This window comes from Mya arenaria, chromosome 2, assembly GCF_026914265.1.
Source record: "Mya arenaria isolate MELC-2E11 chromosome 2, ASM2691426v1".
Lineage (NCBI taxonomy): Eukaryota > Metazoa > Mollusca > Bivalvia > Myida > Myidae > Mya > Mya arenaria.
Window position 1 is genome coordinate 5,948,940 of NC_069123.1, and position 21,763 is coordinate 5,970,702.

Consider the following 21,763-nt stretch of genomic DNA (forward strand, 5'->3'; position numbering starts at 1 on the left):
GTCATGTTTATATTTACCAAGAAGATACTGAGGATCGTTGGTTACGTCATGTATATACTTACCAAGAAGAGACTGAGGGTCGTTGGTTACGTAATGTTTATACTTGCAAAGCAGAGACTGAGGGTCGTTGGTTACATCATGTATATATTTACCAAGCAGAGACTGAGGGTCGTTGGTTACGTCATGTTTATACTAACCAAGAAAATACTGAGGATCGTTGGTTACGTCATGTATATACTTACCATGAAGAGACTGAGGGTCGTTGGTTACGTCATGTTTATACTTGCCAAGCAGAGAATTAGGGTCGTTGGTTACGTCATGTTTATACTTACAAAGAAGAGACTGAGGGTCGTTGGTGACGTCATGTTTATACTTACAGAGAAGAGACTGAGGGTCGTTGGTAACATCATGTATATGTTTACAAAGCTGAGTCTGAGGTTCGTGTTTACATGTGGTTATTTCATGTGTTTACTTACCATGGAGAGCAAGAGGGTCGTTGGTTACATCTGGTCGACTGCCATGAAGACTGCTATTATCTCAATTTGTGTCACTAAAGTAAATAATAGTTTCTACACGTAAACATACAGGCTAAAGCTGGGCATCGCTTTCCAAACCATCGGCAGACACTTCATAGTCATCGAGCCCTTCGCAGTAGTCCCAAGTCGTGTCATTGTGTTTTTCTTCAACGGTTTCGTCACCAATTGCACCTAATAACAAGAGCTGTCACAGAGACAGCGCGCTCGACTATTCCGCCGCTTTTCAATGTAAGGATTGAAACGTTTTGGCGAAACATGCATGGATCATGTTAGATTAGATTTCAATGCAATACATGGTGTGCTGAGATATTAACATAAATGTGGTTACATGCAAAATTTTATCGAGAATTTCTAAGTCTAATAATAAAGGGCCATTATTTGCAAAATACAGTTATCTAACAACTTGGTTATTCATTTAAGTTGGGTGGTTGAATACCATTGTATAAAGTCTCAATGCAATACATCAAATAGTTGCTGAGATATTATCCTATGTGTGCTAACATGCAAGACCTTAACCAGAATTTCTAAGTCGCATAATAAAGGGGCAAAACTTATATATTATAAATGATAGAGTTATATTACTTGATTAAATAAGAAGGTTAAATAGATGGGAGTCTGTGTGTGAAGTTTCAATGCAATACATGATGTATTCGCTGAGGTATTGACTTAAAAGTGGTTACATGCAAAACCTTAACCAGAATTTCTATGTTGAATAAAAAGGGGCCATTATTTGAATTTAATGCAAACTGGAGTTATCTTACTTGGTTATTTAAGTAGATTGGATGGTTGAGTACCATTGTATAAAGTCTCAATGCAATCCATCAAGTAATTGCTGAGATATTAACCTATGTGTGCTTACATGCAAAACCTTAACCAGAAAGTCTAAGTCAAATAATAAAGGCCCATAATTTGCATTATATTCAAAAAAGTGTTATCTGGGAATACATATCTAATGTTTCAATGCAATACATGATATATTTGCTGAGATATTGACTTAAATGTGGTTACATGCAAAATCTTAACCAGAATTTCTAAGTCGAATAATAAAGGGCAATTATTTTGCATTAAATGCAAACTAGAGTTATCTAATTTGGTTAATTTAGTAGGTTGGATGGTTGAGTACCATTGTATCAAGTATCAATGCAATACCTCAAGTAGTTGCTGAGATATTAACCTATGTGTGCTTACACGCAAAACCTTAACCAGAATTTCTAAGTCGAATAATAAAGGCCTATTATTTGCATTAAATGCAACATAGAGTTATCTAATTTGGTTAATTTAGTAGGTTGGATGGTTGAGTACCATTGTATCGAGTATCAATGCAATACCTCAAGTAGTTGCTGAGATATTAACCTATGTGTGCTTACACGCAAAACCTTAACCAGAATTTCTAAGTCGAATAATAAAGGCCTATTATTTGCATTATATTCAAATAATTGTTATCTAACTTCATTAATTTAGTATCTTAGATAGTTGGGAATACATATCCAAAGTTTCAATGCAATAACTGATGTATTTACTGAGATAATGACATAAAGGTGCTTACATGCAAAACCTTAACCAAGGTGACGCCAACGCCGACGCCGACGCCACCGCCGACGCCGACGCCAGGGTGAGTAGTATAGCTCTCCTTATTCTTCGAATAGTCGAGCTAAAAACAAGCAGACCGGTAGATAAAAAGTAACCTGTAGTAAAGAGGTAAATTAAAAATAATCAGAACATTGGTAAAGTTACACGAACATGCACCCAATGAAAGCAAGGTAAGAGGTAAATGAAAACTCACCTGCACAAATTGAAAACAATGGGAATGATAAAGGAACACTCTCCTGCACCTCATGAAAACAATAAAATAGGTAAAAAACACTCTCCTGCACCTCAGGAAATGAAACACTCTACAGCACCAAATGAATACAATAAAATAGGAAATTAAACATTCTCCTGCACCTCATGAAAACAATACAATAGGTAATGAAACACTCTCCTACACCTCATGAAAACAATACAATAAGTAATGAAACACTCTCCTACACCTCATGAAAACAATAAAATAGGAAATGAAACACTCTCCTACACCTCATGAAAACAATAAAATAGGTAAATAAACACTCTCCTGCACCTCATGAAAACAATACAATAGGTAATGAAACACTCTCCTACACCTCATGAAAACACTTAAATAGGTAATGAAACACTCTCCTGCACCTAATGAAAACAATAAAATAGAAAATGAAAAACTCTCCTGCACCTCATGAAAACAATAAAATAGGAAATGAAACACTCTCCTGCACCTAACGAAAACACTTAAATAGGTAATGAAAAACTATTCTGCACCTAATGAAAATAATGAAATAGGTAATGAAACACTCTCCTGCACCTAATGAAAAGAATGAAATAGGTAATGAAACACTCTCCTGCACCTAATGAAAAGAATGAAATAGGTAATGAAACACTCTCCTGAACCTGATGAAAACAATGAAATAGGTAATGAAACACTCTCCTGCACCTAATGAAAAGAATGAAATAGGTAATGAAACACTCTCCTGCACCTAATGAAAAGAATGAAATAGGTAATGAAACACTCTCCTGCACATTATGAAAAAATACAATAGGTAATGAAACACTCTCCTGAACCTGATGAAAACAATGAAATAGGTAATGAAACACTCTCTTGCACCTAATGAAAAGAATGAAATAGGTAATGAAACACTCTCCTGCACCTAATGAAAAGAATGAAATAGGTAATGAAACACTCTCCTGCACCTTATGAAAAGAATGAAATGGGTAATGAAACACTCTCCTGCACCTAATGAAAAGAATGAAATGGGTAATGAAACACTCTCCTGCACCTAATGAAAAGAATGAAATAGGTAATGAAACACTCTCCTGCACCTAATAAAAAGAATGAAATAGGTAATGAAACACTCTCCTGCACCTGATGAAACCAATGAAATAGGTAATGAAACACTCTCTTGCACCTAATGAAACCAATGAAATAGGTAATGAAACACTCTCTTGCACCTAATGAAAAAATACAATAGGTAATGAAACACTCTCCTGCAGGAGAGTGTTTCATTTCCTATTTTATTGTTTTCATGAGGTGCAGGAAAATGTTTCATAATCCTATATACAATAAAATAGGAAATTAAACACTCTCCTGCACCTCATGAAAACAATTAAATAGGAAATGAAACACTCTCCTGCCCCTCATGAAAACAATAAAATAGGAAATGAAACACTCTCCTGCACCTCATGAAAACAATTACATAGGTAATGAAACACTCTCCTGCACCTAACGAAAACACTTAAATAGGTAATGAAAAACTATTCTGCACCTAATGAAAAGAATGAAATAGGTAATGAAACACTCTCCTGCACCTAATGAAAAGAATGAAATAGGTAATGAAACACTCTCCTGCACCTAATGAAAAGAATGAAATAGGTAATGAAACACTCTCCTGCACCTAATGAAAAGAATGAAATAGGTAATGAAACACTCTCCTGAACCTGATAAAAACAATGAAATAGGTAATGAAACACTCTCCTGCACCTAATGAAAAGAATGAAATAGGTAATGAAACACTCTCCTGCACCTAATGAAAAGAATGAAATAGGTAATGAAACACTCTCCTGCACATTATGAAAAAATACAATAGGTAATGAAACACTCTCCTGAACCTGATGAAAACAATGAAATAGGTAATGAAACACTCTCTTGCACCTAATGAAAGGAATGAAATAGGTAATGAAACAGTTCCTGCACCTAATGAAAAGAATGAAATAGGTAATGAAACACTCTCCTGCACCTAATGAAAAGAATGAAATGGGTAATGAAACACTCTCCTGCACCTAATGAAAAGAATGAAATGGGTAATGAAACACTCTCCTGCACCTAATGAAAAGAATGAAATAGGTAATGAAACACTCTCCTGCACCTCATGAAAAGAATGAAATAGGTAATAAAACACTCTCTTGCACCTGATGAAACCAATGAAATAGGTAATGAAACACTCTCTTGCACCTAATGAAAAAATACAATAGGTAATGAAACACTCTCCTGCAGGAGAGTGTTTCATTTCCTATTTTATTGTTTTCATGAGGTGCAGGAAAATGTTTCATAATCCTATATACAATAAAATAGGTAATGAAACACTCTCCTGCACCTCATGAAAACAATAAAATAGGAAATGAAACACTCTCCTGCCCCTCATGAAAACAATAAAATAGGAAATGAAACACTCTCCTGCACCTCATGAAAACAATTACATAGGTAATGAAACACTCACCTGCACCGAATGAACACAATAAAATAAGTATGAAACACTCTCCTGCACCTAATGAACAAAATAAAATAAGTAATGAAACACTCTCCTGCACCTAATGAACACAATAAAATAAGTAATGAAACACTCTCCTGCACCTAATGAATACAATAAAATAAGTAATGAAACACTCTCCTGCACCTAATGAAAACACTTAAATAGGTAATAAAACACTCTCCTGCACCTAATGAAAACACTTAAATAGGTAATGAAAAACTATTCTGCACCTAATGAAAAGAATGAAATAGGTAATGAAACACTCTCCTGCACCTAATGAAAACAATTAAATAGGTAATAAAACACTCTCCTGCACCTAATGAAAACACTTAAATAGGTAATGAAAAACTATTCTGCACCAAATGAAAAGAATGAAATAGGTAATGAAACACTCTCCTGCACCTAATGAAAAGAATGAAATAGGTAATGAAACACTCTCCTGAACCTAATGAAAACAATTAACTAGGTAATGAAACACTCTCTTGCACCTAATGAAAAATACAATAGGTAATGAAACACTCTCCTGCACCTAATGAAAAGAATGAAATAGGATTATGAAACATTTTCCTGCACCTCATGAAAACAATAAAATAGGAAATTAAACACTCTCCTGCCCCTCATGAAAACAATGAAATATGTAATGAATCACTCTCTTGCACCTAATAAAAATAATGAAAAAGGTAACGAAACTCGTACCTTTTGTGTTATTTCAGGACCAAATTGTGTACAATTTTAATAATTCCAGGGTCATTACTCTGCATTACTTTGTCTGACGAAAACAATAAAGTAACGTGAATAATCTCCATATTGCCCTCTTTCCACATACTAAGTTTCATTAACCTAGCTTGGATACTTTTTGAGTTATCACACGATTTTTTTCAGTCAACAACTATTTTTTTAATAAGTCAAGGGCCATAACTCTGCATAACTTTGCCTGACGAAAATAATAAACTGATGTGCCTAATCTCCATTTTACCTTCTATCCACATACTGGGTTTTACGATTTGAACCTAGCTTTGATACTTTTTGTGTCATCACAGGACCAAATTGGCTATATTTTTACGGACGGACGGACGGACGGAAGGTAAACCTTTAGTCCCCTCCGGTGAAACATGTAGGGGACTAACAAGTATACCAGGTAAAGGACCACCTGCATGTAATACAAACAAGTACACCAAGTAAAATAAATCAGTTGCACTGTAACTAAACAAATCGACAGTTAAATGTAAACTCCATGCACCTAATGAAATAAAGTAAAAGTGAAAATGAAAACTCATAAGCGCTTATTTCAAACAAGTAAACGGGTAAACCCGACCCGCACCTTAGGTCAACAAATTAAAAGGATGATAAAAACTCACTTAACAGTAGTATCCAGTTCGTTTAGCTGTTTTGCATATAAATGTAAATGAAATATCACTTGCACCTAATCCAACAACTACACAGGTAATAATAAAATCAAGTACATCAAGTAAAAGAAACACTTATACTTTATCAAAACAAATACACAGGTAAATGAAAAAAAAACATTTCCACCTAATGAAATTAAAGTGAAAATATAAATGAATACTCACAAGCACCAAATAAAAACAAGTAAAAGGATGAATAAAAAAAACTCACTTGCACCTAATGTCCTAAGGATAAAAGGTTGATTAAAACTCAGCTGCTCCTCACAGTGGTAAACGGTTGTGTAGCTGCTTTTTCGACGGTTGGGTCACCATATGGAACGAAAGTAGACAGTTTTACCATACTACGATGTTCGTGAGATATGACTAGGATAACGACGAAAAAACAACAACAACATTTCCTCTTTATTCATAGGATTAAGTGAGTTGCCTAAAAATTGATTAAAACTCATCTGCACCTATTAGTATTCAGTTGTGTAGCTGTTTCTTCGACGGTTGGGTCACCATTTGCAGCGATAGTAGACACTTTAACCATACTCCGATGTTCGTGAGATATGACAACGATGAAAAAAATAGCATTTCCCCATAACTCTTAGGAGGAAGTGAGTTGCCACCCTTAAGGTATTGAAAAGCCCCACTCAAGTGTTTGCTCCCTGTTTAATAACCAGACTGGCAACTGGCTTAGGTCAGGTTACCCACTTGTTTAAAAAGCATTGTTGTAAAATCACGCAACTAAAAAATCCGTGGGTGGGAAAGGGCATTTTCAATAAATGTCAGCAGAAAGTATATGCAGAAAATACTACTTCTACTACTAGTACTACTAGTACTACTACTACTACAACTACTACTGCTGCTTCTGCGTCTGCTGCTGCTGCTGCTGACACTAGATATGCTTCTACTTCTACCTCGACTCATAATAATAATAATAATAATAAAAATAATAATAATAATAATAATAATAATAATAATAATAATAATAATAATAATAATAAAAGAAATAAAACATGTAGTGAGTGTAACTTTTTGAAAATGCCCACTCCTCTTGAAATGGCCGAAATACGTTGCGTGTATGCGATATTCAAATTGGGATTTTATTTTGGTATTTAAGTAGGCTGACATCCTTGAGACACAAAACAATACTTCACTATTTTGAATTGTCAGCAAAATCAAGTATGCACATGAACATGGCGCACTGAACATTTCAATGTTTAGAAAATTATTTTGTTCTTCAAATGATTGAACATTTCAGACAATTCAATTATCCCTGTAAAGTTAAAAGCGATTAATGAGCTATGCTATTATTGTTATGACAAGAACGAGCATGACACGGATATAAAATAGTCTGAAAAAGTATGCATTAAAGTTTAATGATTACACATCAGCTGTGCAGCATGCAGTAGCAGATACGGACCTATAATTGTTCGCCAGCCGGGCAGCATGGCAAACAGACACGGGCACATAATTGCACGCCATCCGGGCAGCGTGGCGAACGGACACGGGATCATAATTGCACGCCATCCGAGATGCGTGGCGAACGGACACGCCAGCCGGGCAGCATGGCGAACGGACACGCCAGCCGGGCAGCATGGCGGACGGACACGGACTCGCAATTGCACGCCAGCCGGGCAGCATGGCGAACGGACAGGCCAGCCGGGCAGCATGGCGGACGGACACGGGCTCACAATGGCACGACAGGCGGGCAGCATGGCGAACGGAAACGGGCTCGAAATTGCACGTCAGCGGGCAGCATAACGAACAGACAGGCCAGCCGGGCAGCATGGCGGACAGACATGGACTCGCAATTGCACGCCAGCCGGGCGGAATGGCGGACGGACATGGACTCGCAATTGCACGCCAGCCGGGCAGCATGACGAACAGACACGCCAGCCGGGCAGCATGGCGAACGGACACGCCAGCTGGGCAGCATGGAAAACGGACACGCCAGCCGGGCAGCATGGCGCACGGACACGCCAGCCGGGCAGCATGGCGAACGGACACGGGTTCACAATTGCACCCCAACTGTGTACCATGGCGGACGGACACGCCAGCCGGGCAGCATGGCGGACAGACATGGACTCGCAATTGCACGCCATCCGGGCAGCATGGCGAACGGACACGGGCTCGCAATTGCACGCCAGCCGGGCAGCATGGCGAACGGACACGCCAGCCGGGCAGCATGGCGAACGGACTCGCCAGCCGGGCAGCATGGCGAACTGAAACGGGCTCGCAATTGCACGTCAGCGGGGCAGCATGACGAAAGACACGCCAGCCGGGCAGCATGGCAAACGGACACGCCCGCCGGGCAGCATGGCGAACGGACACGCCAGCCGGGCTGCATGACGCACGGACACGCCAGCCGGGTAGCATGGCGAACGGACACGGGTTCAAAATTGCACCCCAGCTTTGTACCATGGCGAACGGACACGCCAGCCGGGCAGCATGGCGGACAGACATGGACTCGCAATTGCACGCCATCCGGGCAGCATGGCGAACGGACACGGGCTCGCAATTGCACGCCAGCCTGGCAGCATGGCGAACGGACACGCCAGCCGGGCAGCATGGCGAACGGACTCGCCAGCCAGGCAGCATGGCGAACTGAAACGGGCTCGCAATTGCACGTCAGCGGGGCAGCATGAAGAACAGACACGCCAGCCGAGAAGCATGGCTGACAGACATGGACTCGCAATTGCACGCCAGCCGGGCAGCATGGCGAACGGAAACGGGCTCGCAATTGCACGTCAGCGGGGCAGCATGACGAACAGACACGCCAGCCGGGCAGCATGGCGGACAGACATGGACTCGCAATTGCACGCCAGCCGGGCAGCATGGCGGACGGAAACGGACTCGCAATTGCACGCCAGCCGGGCAGCATGGCGAACGGAAACTGGCTCGCAATTGCATGTCTGTGGGACAGCATGACGAACCGACAAGCCAGCCGGGCAGCATGGCGAACGGACACGCCAGCCGAGCAGAATGGCGAACGAACACGCCATCTGGGCAGCATGGCTAACGGACACGCCAGCCTGGCAGCATGGCGAACGGAAACGGGCTCGCAATTGCATGTCTGTGGGACAGCATGACGAACCGACAAGCCAGCCGGGCAGCATGGCGAACGGACACGCCAGCCGAGCAGAATGGCGAACGAACACGCCATCTGGGCAGCATGGCTAACGGACACGCCAGCCTGGCAGCATGGCGAACGGACACGCCAGCCGGGCAGCATGGCGGACAGACATGGACTCGCAATTGCACGCCAGCCGGGCAGCATGGCGAACGGACACGCCAGCCGGGCAGCATGGCGAACGGACACGCCAGCCGGGCAGCATGGCGGACATACATGGACTCGCAATTGCACGCCATCCGGGCAGCATGGCGAACGGACACATGCTCGCAATTGCACGCCAGCCGGGCAGCATGGCGAACAGACAGGCCAGGCGGGCAGCATGGCGAACGGACTCGCCAGCCGGGCAGCATGGCGAACGGAAACGGGCTCGCAATTGCACGTCAGCGGGGCAGCATGACGAACAGACACGCCAGCCGGGCAGCATGGCGAACGGACACGCCAGCCGGGCAGCATGGCGAACGGACACGCCAGCCGGGCAGCATGGCAAACGGACACGCCAGCCGGGCAGCATGGCGCACGGACACGCCAGCCGGGCAGCATGGCGAACGGACACGGGTTCACAATTGAACCCCAACAGTGTACCATGGCGAACGGACACGCCAGCCGGGCAGCATGGCGGACAGACATGGATTCGCAATTGCACGCCATCCGGGCAGCATGGCGAACGGACACGGGCTCGCAATTGCACGCCAGCCGGGCAGCATGGCGAACGGACACGCCAGCCGGGCAGCATGGCGAACGGACTCGCCAGCCGGGCAGCATGGCGAACTGAAACGGGCTCGCAATTGCACGTCAGCGGGGCAGCATGACGAACAGACACGCCAGCCGGGCAGCATGGCGAACGGACACGCCAGCCGGGCTACATGACGCACGGACACGCCAGCCGGGTAGCATGGCGAACGGACACGGGTTCACAATTGCACCCCAGCTGTGTACCATGGCGAACGGACACGCCAGCCGGGCAGCATGGCGGACAGACATGGACTTGCAATTGCACGCCATCCGGGCAGCATGGCGAACGGACACGGGCTCGCAATTGCACGCCAGCCTGGCAGCATGGCGAACGGACACGCCAGCCGGGCAGCATGGCGAACGGACTCGCCAGCCAGGCAGCATGGCGAACTGAAACGGGCTCGCAATTGCACGTCAGCGGGGCAGCATGACGAAAGACACGCCAGCCGGGAAGCATGGCTGACAGACATGGACTCGCAATTGCACGCCAGCCGAGCAGCATGGCGGACGGAAACGGACTCGCAATTGCACGTCAGCGGGGCAGCATGACGAACAGACACGCCAGCCGGGCAGCATGGCGGACAGACATGGACTCGCAATTGCACGCCAGCCGGGCAGCATGGCGGACGGAAACGGACTCGCAATTGCACGCCAGCCGGGCAGCATGGCGAACGGAAACGGGCTCGCAATTGCACGTCTGTGGGACAGCATGACGAACCGACAAGCCAGCCGGGCAGCATGGCGAACGGACACGCCAGCCGGGCAGCATGGCGAACGGACACGTCAGCCGGGCAGCATGGCGAACGGACACGCCAGCCGGGCAGCATGGCGAACGGACACGCCAGCCGGGCAGCATGGCGAACGGACACGCCAGCCAGGCAGCATGGCGAACGGACACGCCAGCCGGGCAGCATGGCGAACGGACACGCCAGCCGGGCAGCATGGCGAACGGACACGCCAGCCGGGCAGCATGGCGAACGGACACGCCAGCCGGGCAGCATGGCGAACGGAAACGGGCTCGCAATTGCACGTCAGCGGGGCAGCATGACGAACAGACACGCCAGCAGGGCAGCATGACGGACAGACATGGACTCGCAATTGCACGCCAGCCGGGCAGCATGGCGGACGGACACGGACTCGCGATTGCACGCCAGCCGGGCAGCATGGCGAACGGAAACGGGCTCGCAATTGCATGTCAGCGGGGCAGCATGACGAACAGACAGGCCAGCCGGGCAGCATGGCGAACGGACACGCCAGCCGGGCAGCATAGCGAACGGACACGCCAGCCGGGCAGCATGGCGAACGGACACGCCAGACGGGCAGCATGGCGAACGGAAACGGGCTCGCAATTGCACGTCAGCGGGACAGCATGACGAACAGACACGCCAGCCTGGCAGCATGGCGGATGGACACGGACTCGCAATTGCACGCCAGCCGGGCAGCATGGCGAACGGAAACGGGCTCGCAATTGCACGTCAGCGGGGCAGCATGACGAACAGACACGCCAGCCGGGCAGCATGGCGAACGGACACGCCAGCCGAGCAGCATGGCGAACGGACACGGGCATGCAAATGCACACCAGCCGGGCAGCATGGCGAACGGACACGGGCACATAATTGAACGCCTCTTGGCAGCATGGCGAACAGACACGGGCATATTATTGCACGCCAGCTGGGCAGCATGGCGAACAGACACGGATACTTAATTAAGCTTGTATACATTATTAGATACACTACTTCGGCGCAATAAATGTCACATATACTACACTACCTCACCTTTTCTGCAGCCATGTTCATCCGATGAAGGTCCACAAAATAAAATATCACAATCACCATAACACCTCTCTCATCAACATTGTTTTGCCGGTTTATTTGATAAGTTAATAAGCTGGGCCTATCAGTAGGGAAGCTTATTAACCTCTCAATAGCTATCATTATTGTATATTATTCAATACAATGATTAGTAAATATGCCACTAGGCTTATAAACTGATCATTGTATACTGTTTTCATTTTAATCCTTTAAGTTATTTTCACTTTATTATTTTAACCTATTTTTTCATTGTTGTTTTTTAGTAACTTGTTACCTAATTATTGTGACATATTTCTTCATTGGTTTTTTACCTTTAGAACTATTTTATTTGTACCATATTCAATCTCCTAATTTAACCTCAATGTGTATGTTTTTGTTTATTTAGTTTTACATGTGTGTGATTAAAGGGGCGTTTGTATGTGTGTGGTGTGGTGCGTGCAAAAATATCGCGTGCAAAATATCGCGTGTCGCGTTGGTTTTGCATTTTTGAAAATTTGAAACACACATATCAAAGATAAACACTGCATTTATATTTACCAAAAATAATCATAATCATAATATTATTTTAAATCTATCTTTTTTAAAATAAAAATGGTTTAGTTAGAAATGGTAATGGGAAACAATATGTATATATTTATGATATATAACAGTATGTATATCCATGATATATGTGTTCTTACAACGAAAATGAAAGAGGTGCTGATGAATCCTTCTGTTGGCCTGCTAACGGAGGTGATTGTGATATCGCGAGTGTATGGAATAATGAAAGACCACACCCAATACCATGTACTTATGTGACGTAGGTGACTTTGAGCCAATGTGATTTTAGCTCAAAGTCAAAACTTAGTAAAAAATAATGAGGAGAATAAAGTCACATATATGGATTCAGGCATGGCCTTTGAATATATACGTTTTACCTATAGCATCAACGTATATTCACATATAACACAAAAAGTATCACATATCGAGTTAGCCAGGCATTCATACATTAAAAACACCCCGATTGACCAAATATGTTATACTTTAAACTTGAAAGATTGTCTGACAAATCTGATAGTTGAAGAGTAACCATCTCTTGCGTTATCAAAGTTATCGGACCATATGGACTGGCAAAACAGGAATTGACACTGTAGGGATCGTCTCAATACATCTATATCCATACTAGCATGTAGCCAAATAACCCATGAGTATTAAGCTCTGCTATTTAGATATGAAATATTGATGCAACCCCAACAGTGCAACAATGCCTATTTTGCCCGCCCTGACCTTAAATATAAAGTTCTACACCTAATATCATGTCCAGTATTATTTGTGCTCATAAAACGGGGAGAATGGGGAAAAGGGTAAAAAATAGGAGCATGATTTAGGTGTAGAACTTCGACATACTTTAACGGGGTGCATTAAAGTATATCTACAAAAAACATCTTACTGGTTGTTCCTCCGGCAGGACGTGGCTCGGTCGATGAAATAATCAATTTGTCCATACATATTGTCCATATACACTCATCAAAGCGTGGAATTGGCCCATACACTTTCACTGAATCGATGAACCGTTCCATTCACTCAAAGAATCGATGAATCACGTGAATCACTGAATCACTCAAAAACGCGTAGAATTGGTCCATATACACTCATGTACGGGTTGAATTGGTCCAGACACACTCATAAACGCGTGGAATTTGTCCGTATACACTCATGAACGCGTGGAATTGGTCTATATACACTCATGCGCGGGTTGAATTGGTCCAAATACTCATAAACGCGTGGAATTGGTTCATATACACTCATGCAGGGGTTGAATTGGTCCAAATACTCATAAACGCGTGGAATTGGTCCATATACACTCATGAACGCGTGGAATTGGTCCATATACACTCATGAACGCGTAGAATTGGTCCATATACACTCATGAACGGGTTGAATTGGTCCAAATACACTCGTAAACGCGTGGAATTGGTCCATATACACTCATAAACGCGTGGAATTGGTCCATATACACTCATGAACGCGTGAAATTGCTCCATATACACTCATAAACGCGTGGAATTGGTCCATATACACTCATAAACGCGTGGAATTGGTCCATATACACTCATGGACGCGTGGAATTGGTCCATATACACTCATGAACGCGTGGAATATACCCATGAACGCGTGGTATTGGTCCATATACACTCAAGAACGCGTAGAATCGGTTCATATACACTCATGAACGCGTAGAATCGGTCAATATACACTCATGAACGCGTGGTATTGGTCCATATACACTCATGAACGCGTGGTATTGGTTCATATACACTCATGAACGCGTGGAATTGGTCCATATACACTCATGAACGCGTGGTATTAGTCCATATACACTCATGAACGCGTGGTATTGGTCCATATACACTCATGAACGCGTGGTATTGGTCCATATACACTCATGGACGCGTGAAATTGGTCCATATACACTCATGGACGCGTGGTATTGGTCCATATACACTCATGAACGCGTGGAATTGGTCCATATACACTCATGAACGCGTGGTATTGGTCCATATACACTCATGAACGCGTGGTATTGGTCCATATACACTCATGAACGCGTGGCATTGGTCAAGATACACTCATGAACGCGTGGTATTGGTCCATATACACTCATGGACGCGTGAAATTGGTCCATATACACTCATGGACGCGTGGTATTGGTCCATATACACTCATGAACGCGTGGCATTGGTCAAGATACACTCATGAACGCGTGGTATTGGTCCATATACACTCATGAACGCGTGGAATTGGTCCATATACACTCATGAACGCGTGGTATTGGTCCATATACACTCATGAACGCGTGGTATTGGTCCATATACACTCATGAACGCGTGGTATTGGTCCATATACACTCATGAACGCGTGGTATTGGTCCATATACACTCATGAACGCGTGGTATAGGTCCATATACACTCATGGACGCGTGGTATTGGTCCATAAACACTCAAGTAAGCGTGGAATTGGTCCATATACACTCATGGACGCGTGAAATTGGTCCATATACACTCATGGAAGCGTGAAATTGGTCCATATACACTCATGAACGCGTGGAATTGGTCCACATACACTAATGAACGCGTGGAATTGGTCCATATACACTCAGGAACGCGTTTAATCGGTCCATCTTGACTCAGGAATGCGTGGAATTGATTCATATTGACTCGGGACTGCGTGGAATTGGTCCATACACACTTATGAACGCGTGAAATTGGTCCATATACACCCATGAACGCGTGGAATCGATCCTGCAAGTAATTTTGTATTATTATCAAACACTTTCTCTAAGCTTCCGTTTTAGTTTCATATTAGGTGGAGTGCATTATTTTAAATCAATTAAAATTTATATAACAAGAGTTATTTTTAGAAAGAAAATATATGATAATGTAGAAATGGCTTTATGGCCGAGGCAAGGTTTTGCACGATGACGAAGTCAAATCAAATGCTCCTTATTTGCATTATTAGATTCAAATCAGTAGAATCGAACTTGATTAAGTAGATTGGACAGTTTGGAATACATATATCTAATCTTCCCATGAAATACTTGATGCATTTGCTGAACATGCAAACCTAAGCCAAAGTGTGACACCGACGGCGACGCCGACACTAGGGTGAGTACCATAGCTCTCCTTATTCTTTAAAAAGTCGAGTTAAAACACTAATTGTCCTATATTGACGTTTTAAAACACCACTTGAGACCTATGCACTGTCACTGTAATAATTATGTCAGTGTTGTCAGCGAACACTAGTTGCAAGTTGTTTTAAAATATGTCCATGTATGAGAAAGTGACAGCCGAACGGACGGACGGATTGACAGACGGTGCGATTTTAATATGCCTATATTCGGGGGTCATTAAAAATAGCATAAATAAATATTAGACCACGCTAACTCTAACCCAACCAATCAGCATTCTTTTGAAGCAAAATATTGCCTTCCGACGTAGCATTTATGACGCAATTTACCACGTGGTATACACACTGAATGTGTACGGTAAATATTAATTCTCTAACCATAGAAAATTGAGTGATTGAGCAAAACCCAAATATGCATTGTTTGCGGTATACAAAGTTAAATGATATTTGGATTTTATGAGTGTTTATATTGAGAACAAGAACCAAACCTCCACGCTTTAGTTAACGTGGTCTATGTTGGATAGACACCTCGTGGACGTATCTATGACATATATATCCGAGCGTAGATACGGCCACTCGTTGTCTATTCTATACTTCACTTACTTATTCCGCAGACGAAAACATCACGAACACGCAGCGTGGGAGCATAAGTTGAGGTCTTAGTAGAACCAACCTCATGGACGACAACGATTTCCTCGTGGAAAATGATGTTCGGTCTTTCGGGTGTCGAATTTGACCATCTCGCTATTTATAGAAAGAATACACATGTCGATATGACGATATTCCATAGACTAGTTATTGCTGGAAGACAATGCCAAGTCGAAGGCTGTCACAAATATCCGACTTGCTTATCTCCAAAAAACAGACTAGATACAAATGAATGAATTAAAGCTGAACTCTCACAGATTGACGTTTTGACAACTTTTTTTATTTTTTTGTCTTGGAACGAATACTTTTTTGCAAAAAATTATAGAAACCAGTTATATAAGACTGCTGACAAAAAAATCAGATCGCAGATTTTTAAATTTAAGTACAAAAAAAGATGTTTTATGCATTTTTCTTAAACCGTTAGTTTAAGCCATAAAACATAAATTTTCGAACGGAAATATGAAAATCTACGATCTGAGTTTTTGTCAGCAATCTTATTTTATGGTTTTGAGATATGTACGCAAACAGTTGCACTTTCCAAGACGAAAAATAAATGTTTTTGTTAAAATGGTCAATCTGTGAGAGTGCAGCTTTAATAGGTAATCAATAACAAATAAACAGTTATCACAAATACCCGACTTGCCCATCACCAAAACAACAGACTAGCTTCTAATGAATGAATTAATAGTAAAAATAATAAATAAAATAAAGTAAATAATAATAAATAGCCAAAAGTTATTACAAATACCCGATTTTCTTATTTCTGAAAAAAATACAAAACATAACATAATCAATAAAGGATAAAGTAGATATATTAAGTTATTAAAAAAAGTAATTCAATAAATAATAAACTCACTTATTTTCTAAAACCATCCCAGCAGACGACAAATTCTGATACATGTAGCGTGAGAGCACGATGTTGAAATGGTCAGTGTAGAGCTATTCCCACGGACGACAACGATTTCCTCGTGCTAGACGTCCGGTTTTGCAGGTGTCAAATTTGCCCAGCTAGCTATTGATGCAAACAAATACTTTGTATTGAAATTAATTATGATATACCTGCAACTTAATTCATATTATTATGACATTATAGATATGATTTTTTGAATTTTGACATATACGACGATTCGCGAAAGGGCGGATACCAGTAGTGTAATGAAAATTCGCCATGTAGAGGGTCGAAACTGCGAAGTAATTAATGCGTCGTATTTCCTTCGGCGGCCGCCGCAGCCACATCGCGTATTTTCGCCTTCCGGTAGGCATGCGTAAATCTCTCCAAAGACAAATAATACCACTACAGTTTCCGAAATGTGGATTTATGTTTTTATTCCATTAAATGCGCAATCATTTTGCATGAATACCGGGAGGCGAAAATACGCCATGTGACGGGGTGAAAATATGATGATGCGAAAATACGCCAATAAGCGGTGAAAACATGAGAAATGGAGAAAAATCGCCAAATGACTAGGCAAAAGACGCCGGTTTATTTTTTCGTATTTTCATCGGGTCACATGCTGTGATTTCTCCCCGCCCATATGGCGTATTATCGTAATGAAGCGATTTCTCTGCTCCATTTGGCGTATTTCCGACAAATCTCATGGTATGTTTTCGTATTGTTGCGGCAAATATATGAACAATGCTAAATAGCAGAAAAGGCAACATATACACTATTTTCCTCAAAAAGAGTGAGTGATTGAGTGAATGAACGAACCAACCAACGAACCAACCAACGAACCAACAAACAAACAAACAAACAAACAATCAAACTAACAAAAAACTAACAAACAAATAAATAGATAATTAAATATACCAATTAATTAATCAAATAAATCATTCAATCGATCAATAAACAGTACACTCACTTGTTATCTAAAACCAGGCGAGCAAAAATAAAATGAAATTCAATGCATTCAGCAAGACGGTCCAAATATCTCTGCAGACGATAACAATTTGCCCATAATTTCCCGTGTCGCAGGTGTCAAATTTGACCGTCGCGCTATTTATAGAAACAATAAACATATAGTCGAGGACTGACATCAACGTTGTGTATTGAAGTTAAATAATTAATAAATGGTTCATTCAATATTGACGAAAATAAGCAAATTGTATTTTCTACTAATAATGCTTCAGTCGGTCGGTCGGTCGGTCGGTCGGACAGTTAGTCTGTCAGTCGGCCTGTCGGTCGGTCAGTCAGTCGGTCGGACGGACGGACGGACGGACGGACGGACGGACAGTCGGTCGGTCGGTCGGTCAGTCAGTCAGTCAGTCAGTCAGTCAGTCAGTCAGTCAGTCAATCGGTCAGTCGGTCGGTCGGTCATTCGGTCGGTCGGACAGTCGGTCGGTCGGTCAGTCAGTCAGTCAGTCAGTCAGTCGGTCGGTCGGTCGGTCGGTCGGTCGGTCGGTCAGTCGGTCGGTCGGTCGGTCGGTCAGTCGGTCGGTCGGGTCGGCCGGACCGACCGACCAATCAGTCACCTATTTAGAGTGGAAGGAAATGAGTGGAATATGGATGTAAACAAAGAATATTGTTTCTTATTTTTCGTTTTTAGAGGTTTATACGTGTTAATTAAAAAAAAATGAGAATAAGAATGGCTATGAGTTGTTCTAAATGTAAAAGTTCTGAATAAAATATAAAATCTGATCATCTAGAACTTGTATAACTTGCTAGACGTTAGTGTTGACAACGTAAACGTAAAATCTGGATTTTCGTGAGAATTGTTATCGTCCCTTCGGTTTAAGCAATTTCTTTACATGTGTGTAGATTATTTATTGACAAAAGGTTGACTCGTTACAAATTTTTGAACTTTATTTGGTATACTTGCTGCGCTATGCTCGATTTTCTGAACGTTGTGGTGCCAATGAATAGGTTGTGGTGCTCATGAATAGTAGTAATTCAGTAGGAAACGAATTGTGAAAAAAAACTGTAGCAATTTCATAACATGAAAATTAACAATTAAGTGAATTAATATCATTTTCGATATTTTTAAAGTATGACGAACTACCACACTTCTTCGCGAACTTTAAGGTTCATTTGGTATCAAATAAATTAATACTTGATTGCAAATGATCGTCGTAATTCTTATTCTGTATTTCTAGTTAGTATAAGGCAAAAATCTAACGTTTGTGTTTATATATTTTCAGGTGGGTGTCTTTAAAGGGAAACGGTGGCGGGGCTATTCATGTCGAGTAAAAATCACTCCGTAGCTCAAAATTTGCAAGAAAAAGGATCTTACAGTCAATCACCTAAATTGACAAGCACTCCTTTGCCATCTCAGAAAAAAAATTCCTCCGTTTGCATTGGATAATATTTCACTTTTGTGGGTAGATATTTCAGCATGTATTATAAGCGAAAATAATCATGGTCATTCTTATGTGGAACTACATTCTCCATTTTTTTTTTAATTTACTTATAAACCTCTAAAAATGAAAAATAAGAAACCATACTCACTGTTTATATCCATATTGCACTCATTGGCACTATAACGGAAGACGCGTTGGAGCATTTTCAACACATAACACAATGTTATGGCTCCAATGATTGCCCGCCGTGTTATTTAGATTCAGGATTGCTGTGAATGATGTCATTTTGTGCTATGACTTTTCTAGTTATACACGTGGCTAGTTAATGATGATAACTAAGGCCACACCAAATTAATGTTTAGTTTCTCGGATTTTTGCCAAAAAAAAATTGGAGCGAGCGAGCGAGCGAATACAAAAAATAATGTTTTTTTGTCAGTTTTCATAAAAACCGAAGCGAGCGAAGAGCGAAAAAAATATTTTTCCTTATATTCAACATAAATAAGAAAGATTGTTCAAAATAATTGCCCTTAAACCCATTTTAATGCCATCTTCAACTGAACCTCTAATGGACATTGGGAAAATGTCGGAATACATACTATTTATTCATCCGTGTTTAGTACAAACATTATATGGATAAATCTAATTTCTTATATGACGATCATTCATAATAATAAATAACCCTGCTTTGAGTATGAAATGACTTATATAAATCTACCTAAATCAGTTTAACATCATATGCAGCTGTATTTAGACATAACTTGATTTTGGATTTGTAAAAAATGATCACTTACACAGGCATCATCAAACATCAGACTCCATATAACATAGACTAAATTTTGTTTTTATTATCACAGAAAATGCAATGACATGTGCTTATTAAAGCAAAAAGAACAAGGGTATTTTTCAGAGTACTTTTTTTGGTTATTTAGATGTTTTTATGAACCGGCCAATTGTATATGCCCCCCCCCCTAACTCTCAAAACCTGGGTAAAATATTCGACCTGCAGGCACACACTGCTGGTAAAATCCCTGCCAAATGGCCCCGCAACCCCCAATACCTATGTGAGGCCCATTCCCGACTATTTTCAATATGAAGACAAAACCACATTCACTAGGCACTGAGGGGCCACCTGAAAGGTAAAGCACAGCCCATTGCCTCTGCTGTCCCCTGGAACAAGGGCTAGGGGTTACTTATGTTGAGGTATATCCAGACCAGTGTTTATATCGCTATTTGTGAAAAGATATTTGTTCAAAACTGTTGTTTTGTCAGAATTTGATCAAAAATGAGTTTGAAACATCAATTTGGACCAAACAATGACTCATGTTCCAGTTAAGTTGACCTGTCATCTTCAGCATCGTCGTAACGAGGTGAAATTTTGGTCCCTTGTATTATGACTTGAATAAAATAGTACTAAGATGATCATTCCGATTTCCATTCAAAATGAGTCACTAATTATGCAATATAATCGCAACCAGTCTCAGATACACATGCTTTATTGTATAATGATTGCTTTATATAATGATCCTTTAGTGCATGAGACGATCAACAATGACTTCAAGCATGCTCAAAACATATTTATTGTCAAAAATAAGATTTAATTTCCAAACTTCGAGCCACATTGTTTATACCGGAAGCCGCCATTTTGATTGAATTTATTGAAACCCCATTCGGAACTCCTCGGCCATTTTTTTCAAAAACAACCTCGGACGTATCCCGATACATCTGTTGAAGTAGTTCGTTTTTTTTTTTAATTATATCGTTAATTAAATTTAGTGTTTTAGAGATGTATTTATTAATCTAAGTTTAAATTGATTACCAGTGAAGTGTATTATTGCAAACATAATTCAGATTCCCAAGAGTTAAGACATAAAGTTCAACTGCTAAATAAAATTACTACGCGATCTACTTGCAGCGGATTAAACGTACCTCTTTTTGAGTATGTAAACCGTCCAAATACATCCGAGGTTGTTTTTGGAAAAAATGGCCGAGGAGCTCCGAATGATTAAAACCCATGCTAAACCGATCGATATACAGTCGAACCTCGTTATGTCGACCTTTTCAGGACTTAGTGAAAAAAGTCGACTCATCCGAATTACAAAAAATATCACCAATGCCAAAACGTTTGAGTTGAATTGTACGATGTTTACATCCACAATTAAACGGTCTTGAGCAGAGCAGTGGAACTAACTAACATTTGACATTTTGAAGTTATTCTTTCTGTTCCCATTC